Source organism: Siphateles boraxobius, unplaced genomic scaffold (assembly GCF_051911475.1).
Source record: "Siphateles boraxobius isolate OS27281-9 unplaced genomic scaffold, OSU_SipBor_1 130, whole genome shotgun sequence".
NCBI lineage: Eukaryota > Metazoa > Chordata > Actinopteri > Cypriniformes > Leuciscidae > Siphateles > Siphateles boraxobius.
Genome location: NW_027508734.1, coordinates 5928192 through 5937430, shown reverse-complemented (window position 1 = coordinate 5937430; position 9239 = coordinate 5928192). Strand labels below are relative to the sequence as shown.

Sequence of the window (9239 nt, the reverse complement as noted above, 5' to 3'; positions counted from 1 at the left end):
ATGTGATAATTTAGCAGGAGTTTATCACAGGACTATAAAATATAGTATACATGCGAGTAAATGGGGGAAAGCAAATACAAGTTACTTTAAACAGTTGAATACATGGAACAAAAATGTTCAAAATAATTCTAAAAAACATTTTTAGTACATAAGACATTAATTCATATAGTTGATTTAAAGCTCTGATTTTAATTTGTATGTTATTCTATGATAATTTTCAGATCTACTTTAAAGATGTCCTACCCAACAACGCTGCAAAAAGTTGGTGGTGAAGGAGGTGTTCAATTCTCATTGACTGGTGAGAACAACTGTGCCATTTTAGAGAAGATCGGGGTTTGGGTGGGAGAATGGCAGGTGAAGGCTGTCAAGATTTGGCTTTCAGACGGCAGAAGTGAAACCTTTGGAGAACCAGCCGGACCGTATCAAGATTGCAAGTTCAAACTTGGTGAGTGTTTCACCTCACTGTCCCTGTAGGACAACGGAGAGGGAAAACGTCTTGGAGCCATCACATTCAAGACCAACCAGGGTGGAGATTTCTTTGCAAAAATGACTAAACTACCAACAGAAATCCTTATTGATGTCGGCTCTGGATATTGTTTGGGAGTTGAAGGACGTGCTGGTTCAGACATTGACAACATGGGATTCATGTTCCTCAATGCAGTTCAATCACAACAGTTCTCACCAATGTCAACTATCCCACTATCAACCGACTGATACCACAGGTGGCCGTGGAAGAAATCAAATCCATCTCTTACAGGAACGACTCCTCCATCACTCAGAAACAAAGAGTTGAAACCTCAAAGAAAATAACCAAACAATCTTCATGGTCTGTGAGTGAAAGTTTAACATCAACATTTAGTGTCGAAGTCAAGGCTGGGATTCCAGAGATTCTAGAAGTTTCTACAGGATACAGTGTCACTGTTGGATTAGAAGCCACTTACAGTCTGGAGGAGACAGATGAGAGAACCGAAACTCTGTCTACCGATGTAGAAGTGCCACCAGGGAAGGTGGTGGATGTTTTCATCGCCATTGGCAGAGCCACTTTTGAGCTGCCTTACACTGGCACAATGCAGATCACCTGCAAGAACGGCAGTGTGTTGAAGTATGAAACCCAGGGCACATACAAAGGCATCACTTACACTGACATCACAGTGAACACTAAAAAATCTGATCTGTGATGTTAAGACAGATTGTTCTTGGCTGGTCTTTATCTGATTTTTACTAGCAATGTATCAACTGTTAATCAACTGATTGATAGTGTTTTGTTTTGACTTCTTTTTCTTTGGATCTATGCTCAATGAATTTAAACGGAAATATGTACTCATCACTGTCTTTTCCCAGCAATATTCTTTGATTTTGTTATAATGTATTCTTATGGCTTCATATACTCTGTAATCAAACCTAAATAACCTCAAGTAACAGATTATGTGATATATTTCATCATTAGAATTTCAAATGCTAAATCTGACAATCAATAAAACCATAAATGAAAAATATTTAATGGTTTTATTTTATCGACAGTAATTGTTTCATTTCAGATCCTCAGAATCGGGATTAGTGTTTCATTTAGTTGGGAAACTGGATCATTATTAAATCACTGTTGTGCATCATTACTGTATGAAGTTTAGGTGTAATTTTGCAGTTGTCCAGCCGGTTCGTTTTCCGCCTTCTGCTTCATCTTTCGAATAGTAGATTGGGGCAACACATTGACAACTCGCCCGCCATCTCCTATGGAGTTAGAAGCATCTGAGCTTACTTCGTGTCATTCATGTTCCCGGGGTGCTCAACCGTGTGGCCAACGAGCTCTCACAACCTGCGCTCCCGGGAAAATGGCGACTCCACCCCCAGGCGGTCCGGCTGATTTGCAGACGTTTTGGAGTCGCTCAGATAGACTGGTTTGCCTCTCCAGAAAACTCAGATGCCAGTTTGTTTTATTCCCTGACTGAGGGAGCACTCGGCAAGGATGCGCTGGTACACAGTTGGCCCCGGGGCCTCCGAAAATATGCGTTTCCCCCAGTGAGCCTATTCGCACAGACCCTGTGCCAAGGGCGGACGAGGAGCAGGTCTTGCTAGTTGCACCCTATAAGCCCAACCAGACGTGGTTACTAGAACTCATGCTCCTCGCGACAACCCCTCCCTAGCACATTCCTCTGAGAAGGGATCTACTTTTTCAGAGACGGGCACTCTATGGCACCCACGTCTGGACCCCTGGAAACTCCATGTCGGAGGTTCTAGGTGACTTACCCCCAGAGGAGGTTAACACCATCACTTCGGCGTGAGCACAATCTACAAGACACACTTACGCCTTGAAGTGGAACCTGTTCATCGAGTGGTGTTCTTCTCATCAAGAGGACCCCCGAAGATGGTCGATCACTGCTGTACTTTCCTTCCTGCAGCACGGGTTGGAGCGAAAGCTCTCTCCCTCCACCTCAAGTTATACACCGCTGCTATCTCTGCATATTACGATCCCATGGGAGGTAAGTCGGTTGGGAAGCACAACCTGGTCGGTTAAATCCTCCTCGACCTCCTTCCATACCCTCTTGGAAACTCCCTCTGATGCTTTACAACATCCCATTGAAGCCTTTGCAGTCAGTAAATCTAAAGATTCTGTCTATGAAGACTTTACTGTTCGTTGCATTGGCCTCCATAGAGAGCGTAAGGGACCTGCAGGCATTGTTGGTCGACGAATCGTGCCTAGAGTTCGGTAGGCCTACGAGGAGGAGGCAGACCCAGCCCTAGTATTGCTCTGTCCCGTCCACGCTCTGTGATGGTATGTGGACCGAACAAAAAGCCAGCAGAAGGGAAAGGCCATCTCCAAGCAGAGGATGGCCCACTGGATAGAGGATACCATTACCTTGGCTTATCAAGCACAAGGCGTGCCTTGCCCCCTCAGGTTGCGAGCCCACTCTATTAGAAGTGTTGCATTCTCCTGGGCGTTGGTGCGTGGCACCTCGCTGAAAGATATTTGTTGAGCTGCGGGCTGTCGACACCTAGTGTGCTCCTGTGTTCTCCAACTCAATCAGGTAGAGGCACCGGGTTTATGACGGCTTACTGCGCCTAATTGTGCTTATTCTCCAGAGAGTTCCCACTTGGGTAAACCCTGTCGAGTCCTCCGTCTCCCTCGGCAGCAGAATGTGGCAGAGCATCTGGCACCAGGCCTATTTCCGTTATATCCATGAGAACTGGTACTATGCTGGGTGCCTATATGTGTGACCCAGAGGGGATCCCATGTGAATTCTTTCTCAGTTAGCTCCTAAACGGAAGCCTGTCTCTTTCCCTTGGAGAAGGCCCCCTTGTGAGGCTAGATCAGCCCCCGAAATATCCCATACGTAGTTCGGTCCTACGTGTTTAGTCCATATGTAAAACTCCACGCACCATTCCCTTTCCAGTAAAAGGGGTACACTTCCCCAGTGTTATCCAATAGTCTTTTAATGAATGGGTTTTACAGGACAGCATGATTGACACTCTCTGTGTAAGCCCTGTCCCATCGTCAGCTCTAATAGGCAGGAGGGATCAGGAAGCTGGGAACTGGAAGGGGGCAGAAGTTGTGGTGCCTTGGTTGGGATTCCTATTCTTCGGTCACCGACATGGCGTTAAACGTGACCGACTGAAAGGGAACGTCTCAGTTACGTATGTAAACCTCGGAGACGTCACGTCCCATTGCCACAGCTGCTGTACCCCACTGGGCGGCTGGGCCACCAGCTCGACTCCTCAGTGAAAACTTGAAGATGAAATGCGCCTGCTGCTCATTATATACCCGCGCTGCCAGGCGGAGCAGATGATGCAAATATCGCATGCCAATGTGCATTGGCTTGTTTAGTTACAATCGAAGTAGATTGGCCTCTCTAGCAAGATTCCTATTCGTCAGTCCCCGACATGGTGTCTCCATTCCCTCCTTCAGGAAACAAGGGTTACATATGTATCCGAGACGGATCTGTTTATCATTGACTTGGCAGATTTGTACTGAACTAAATAAACTGCACTTTTTTTGTACGAGTGAGAATTACAAAATAGACCGGGCCGTGTGACTGTGCGGCATTGGGTCCCGAATGAAGGAATCAATAACCAATGTTTATGATTAGTTTGTAATTAGAATCACTATTTAAATTTGATAATCATTTGAAATTGGAGTCAGATTAAGCACGGAGCAAAAGTAAAATTAAAACTAAATTCTAATAAATTAAGTGAACTTTACAGAACGCTAAAAAGACTTACCTTCGCCTATGTCGTTGGATTCCGTAGTTGGCCCGACGAGTTTTTTTTTAAATAGTAATATTTTCAGTATTACTCAGAGGTCTAGTTTCAAGTATAATTAATACTGTATACAGGTCACCATAGAGATTTTATCAAAGAATTAGCTGATTTTTTTATCTGAGTTAATACTGGCTACAGATAAAAGTCCAAATTAATTGGCAATTTCATCATCCATGTAGATAATGAGAAAGACGCATTGGGATTGGTATTTATAGACTCGCGCCACTGGCGCTTGCTGTACAGCCGAAATATAGTCTGTTTCCATCATTGAATCAGTGCTTTTATACAAATCTCGCCACACTTTAATGCAACACTGTTTTCTTTTCTCCCTGCAGTATCTTCAGAGATCCTCTCAGGGTTCAGTCCAGTCCGATGCGCCGGAAGTGGAGCTGACGTGGAGAATGCCATTTAAATAGTTTTAATTTTTTTATTGTCATGTCTGGTTTTAGGTTTTGTTTCATGTTTCAATTATTTTGAAGTTTAATAACAGTTTGTTCTGTTTAGTCCAGGTTTATTTTCATGTTAATTTCATATTTCAATTCAACCCAAGTCTGTTTCATTTGTGTCTGTGTATTGGAATAAACTACACTTTGGTTAACTTCATCTCGCCTTCAGTGGACTACATTACACATATTATAGACATGATTCATAGGTCTTTTTGTTTTTAATTATCTTTCTAGATATTTTTGTCTTAATTTTAAAATCTGAATGGTTCTTACATTTAAGGTGCTTTCATAAAATGATTGTCATGTATTATATACATTATATGTAAAAACATTGAGAATGTTTAAATAAGTGAATGGAACGTTTTGAGAACGTTTTTCATAATCTTAGAAAAACATTAAGAGAACGTTTATATAACGGGATAATTGAACGTTCTAATAACGTTTGAATAACGTTATTATAACCAAGCCAGAACGTTAATTCAACGTTTATATAACAAGATAATTCAACTTTCTAATAACTTTCTTATAACCAAGCAATAACGTTAATGCAACGTTTATATAACGAGATAATTGAACGTTCTAATAACGTTCCTATAACCAAGAAATAACGTTAATACAACGTCTAAAAAACTGGACGTTTTTAACGTTCCTATAACATTCAGAAATAATGTTTTCATAACTTAATGGGAACGTTATGGAAACGTTCTTATAACCTAAAATTGTTAGCTGGGTAGATGGAGTAGTGTTGACGTGCGGGCCGGGCGACACGTGTGGTGACTGTGTGTGTGTGTATACGTGCTTGCGTTGCAAAATGATTCTAGGTCAGAGAGAGAAGCGGTAGGATGTGTTTGGACAAACGACTGAAAACTCTGAAATTATCGTACATTATGGGATTTTTTTCATTATTGATCGTACATCGTACAGAGGTCAAAATTATCGTACAAATACGATAATTATCGTACATCTGGCAACACTGATGGCAAGCTAAAGTATTCATAAAGCATGCGGGATTTGCCATAAAATTTGTGGTTTTTGCATAAAAAAATAATAATAATAAATGAAACTTTATTGTAAAGTGTTACCGGAATTACAACTGGAAAATTTGCAAGATGCGTCTCGAACGAAGGGATTAAGGGACTGTCCGAGGTGCTGAAATAAAAAACAGTGAACTTGAAACCGAGAGTTAATTGTTTTTCTTTTCTTGTTACAAAAACACTTCAGAGGCATAAAACGCCTGCAGACAGAAACCATATCATTTAAATAGCAGATCACACGTCGAGGACGCACGTTTTGATGCAAAAAACGCTTTTTCCGTGACCACAAAGCGCACGTTAACAACGCGCGCTTTTATGACAAATCGCGAGTCCCTTGACAGTCGAAACGCATGCGTATGACGAGTCAATCAGATGCCTGACCACGTCATTAATTACTCACCCCCATGCTGTACCAACCCCGTAAGACCTTCGTTCATCTTCGGAACACAAATGAAGATATGTTTGATTAAATCTGAGAGGTGGATCACTGCTACATAGGCTGCCTAAGGGAATGAAACTTGACGGCCCAGAAAGTCATTGAGACGCGACAGTTCAAGAGATTTCCACGACGCATGCGAGAGAACTGAGAAGAGAACGTTATTCTTCTGATACTTCTTGTTCAGTTCTCGCGCATGCGTCGTGGAAATCTCTTGAACTCTCGTCTCAGGCCCACAAGGAAGAAAAGGAATAGTCGAATAAAGTCGTTATTTATGTTTTGTTTTTCCCGCACAAAAAGTATTCTCGTCGCTTGATAAACTTATAGTTGAGCCACTGTAGTCACATGGAATATTTAAACATTTTCTTCAATGACTTTCTGGGCCGTCAAGTTTCATTCCCTTAGGCAGCCTATGTAGCAGTGATCCACCTCTCAGATTTAATCAAAAATATCTTCATTTGTGTTCCGAAGATGAACGAAGATCTTACGGGGTTGGTACAGCATGGGGGTGAGTAATTAATGACTTAATTTTCATTTTTGGGTGAACTAACCCTAATGTTTAACAAAAAGACAAGACAAATATGCTTAGTTCCTTGATTTTTATTTTTCTTTGTAAAGAAAAGCCAGTGATCAAGTCATCTTTTGCCTGCAAATAATATATATTGTACTCTGTGTGAAATAATATATTAGCACTTACTCTGAAGTTCCTATGAAGCAACTCTCTCTAGTGCCAGTTTTTTTTTCTTTATGTTGTCAAGTATTTTCAAAAAAGTATTTTTTTTTTTTCTAGGGGTACACCTGTCAAACACATGGCTTATGCATCAAAAATTAAAAGGAAAAGTACAACACTGCCCACCTCTGCATCACTGCTTTGTGCAGACTCTTCTGTAGATGTGGACTCCTGCAACTCATATTAGAAATAATAGGTACTCAAGTGTAAATTAAGTAAAGTTATTTATGCACTGAGAGGGTTTCTTCACTGTCCTGTGCATTGGGGGGGGAAATGGGCATCACAAAGTGTTGTAGCTACTTTCTTCCCTTTTGATGTAACATTAGAAAAAGTCCACTTACTGCACATGCTTCAGCCACTTGCTTGGGAACACATAAAAGTGTTGGTGTATTGTTGAATACTGCAAAAAAGAGGAAAACACAATTTCATTACAATGAAGTACACTGGGGGGAAATGTGATCAATAACTCATGACAACATTTTTTTTTACATTAACTATGTAGTTTCACAGTCACACATGTAGACTTTCACAAGTCAAAGCAATTCATTGCCCTCAAGGTTTAACAGCTGATATGACTGGACAGCCATTTGGATTATAGGCCTACTTAATTTAATGCAGCAACAAATTATTTTACAGTGTAGGATCATTTAAAGTTCATTTACCAGCAGTGAAGGTGTTCTGCTCCTGGCCTCTGGCTGTGGGTCTGAGGAAGAGCTGAACCCAGGGATGCCCTCCAAGGTTCACACTCAACCCAAGGGTCAGCTCTTCTGCCTGGGTATAATGTGGGGGTGCAGCAGCACCACCTGTTTGTTTTTCTTTCTTTTTTTTCTCAGCCTTTTTCTTGGTTGCTTTTATAAACAGGCAAACATTTATTAACAGTGCCTTTTTAAAAGAGATTAGTTAGTACAAATTACTATTATGTAGAATATTCTAGTACTTCACTTTTACTTGTTCCCATGTTCTATTAGTGGGGGGTGACTCTGACATTACAATGAACAAAGTTATTAATTATTTAGAAATGATTAAAATATCAAAATATATACTTTAATAAGTGATAAAAACATCTAACTACAAACTTAATTTGTCTGCTACGTTTTGCCAGCCCTCTCTCTTGGCTTTTGCACACTTTGAGGTGTTCCCTGGCGTTTTAATTAAGTTATCAAATTCTGCATATCCTTCAAGCAATAACTCTTGCTCTTCTGTGGAGAAAAAAACTGAGCGCGCTCTTTGGCCACGGTGAACAGCCAATAGCAGCGTTGCTGATCAATGTTTCTACTATCGATACATATCCCCTTTTAACCCAGCGCATGAACGCACAGTTATCTCAGATAACTCAATCCAGCTATACTAATCATAACCGGCAGGAGTGTTCGAAGAACCTAATTAGCCGGATCATGATGAGCACGATGATATTATCTTGGATGTCTCGTTTGATCTCGGATGTTTTAAGCAACGTACGAAGAACGGGCCCCAGGGAACATTCTGATGTTGTCAGTCAAGTTCTGAACAGGAACCAATCTTTGGAGGAGATCATTTATTCACAAAGGTGGACAAAAACATTGTGTTGGCTTTTTAAAGATTATTTTGATGATGACTTTTACTCCTATGCTGTGGAAAAGATGGAGTAGACAGTCAGACATTGATAATAAGAGATCTTTCTTGAGCATCAAATAGACTTCTTTCAAAAAAATTAGTGAAACTTAAATACTTCTTTTGGCCACCAGTGTACATGAATCTCACAATTTACAAGGTGGGGTTATTAGTCATTGTGAAAAAACTGTTTTGCCCTGTGTTGGACATTTCCTTTTTGACTGCTTAATGTATTTATATTCTGCAGTTTTATGAAATATAATGGGTGCTATTTCATTATAATAATTGTATAAGCTAAACAACCAATGCCTCTACAATCATTTTGTCAAATGCTAACGTTTTGTTTAGGATTGTATGTACTTTTTCTTAACAGTGTGTGCAGTGATGGACATCACAATGTGTTAATTTAACATGTTTACACATCTTTGTACTAACCTCTCACCCATTAATGTGTAAAAATGTAACGCATCATTTCCAGCATCGGCAGACTGTTTATTTTGTGATGTATATGAAATGAAAAATATATTTTGTATAACAAAAAAAAAAAAAGGTATTTTGTAATAATTATGTCTAATTGATTTGAATGTCAGTAGTACTTATGTAGGATAAAAATTAATTCTATAACAAAATTATGAAATCTAATTTATATTTGGTACAAATAAAAATAATTTCAGTAAAAATAATTACAATAGTGTACTGATTAGCTTGATTTTTACAGTTATGCACTGTATTACACAATTACATTACCA

The 9239-nt window shown here is 40.0% G+C and overlaps 1 pseudogene; it reads left to right on the top strand.

Moving 5' to 3' along the window:
• The first annotated feature begins 234 nt into the window (after positions 1–234).
• LOC143736540 (aerolysin-like protein) lies at positions 235–1179 on the top strand (annotated as a pseudogene).
• Positions 1180–9239: the final 8060 nt, after the last annotated feature.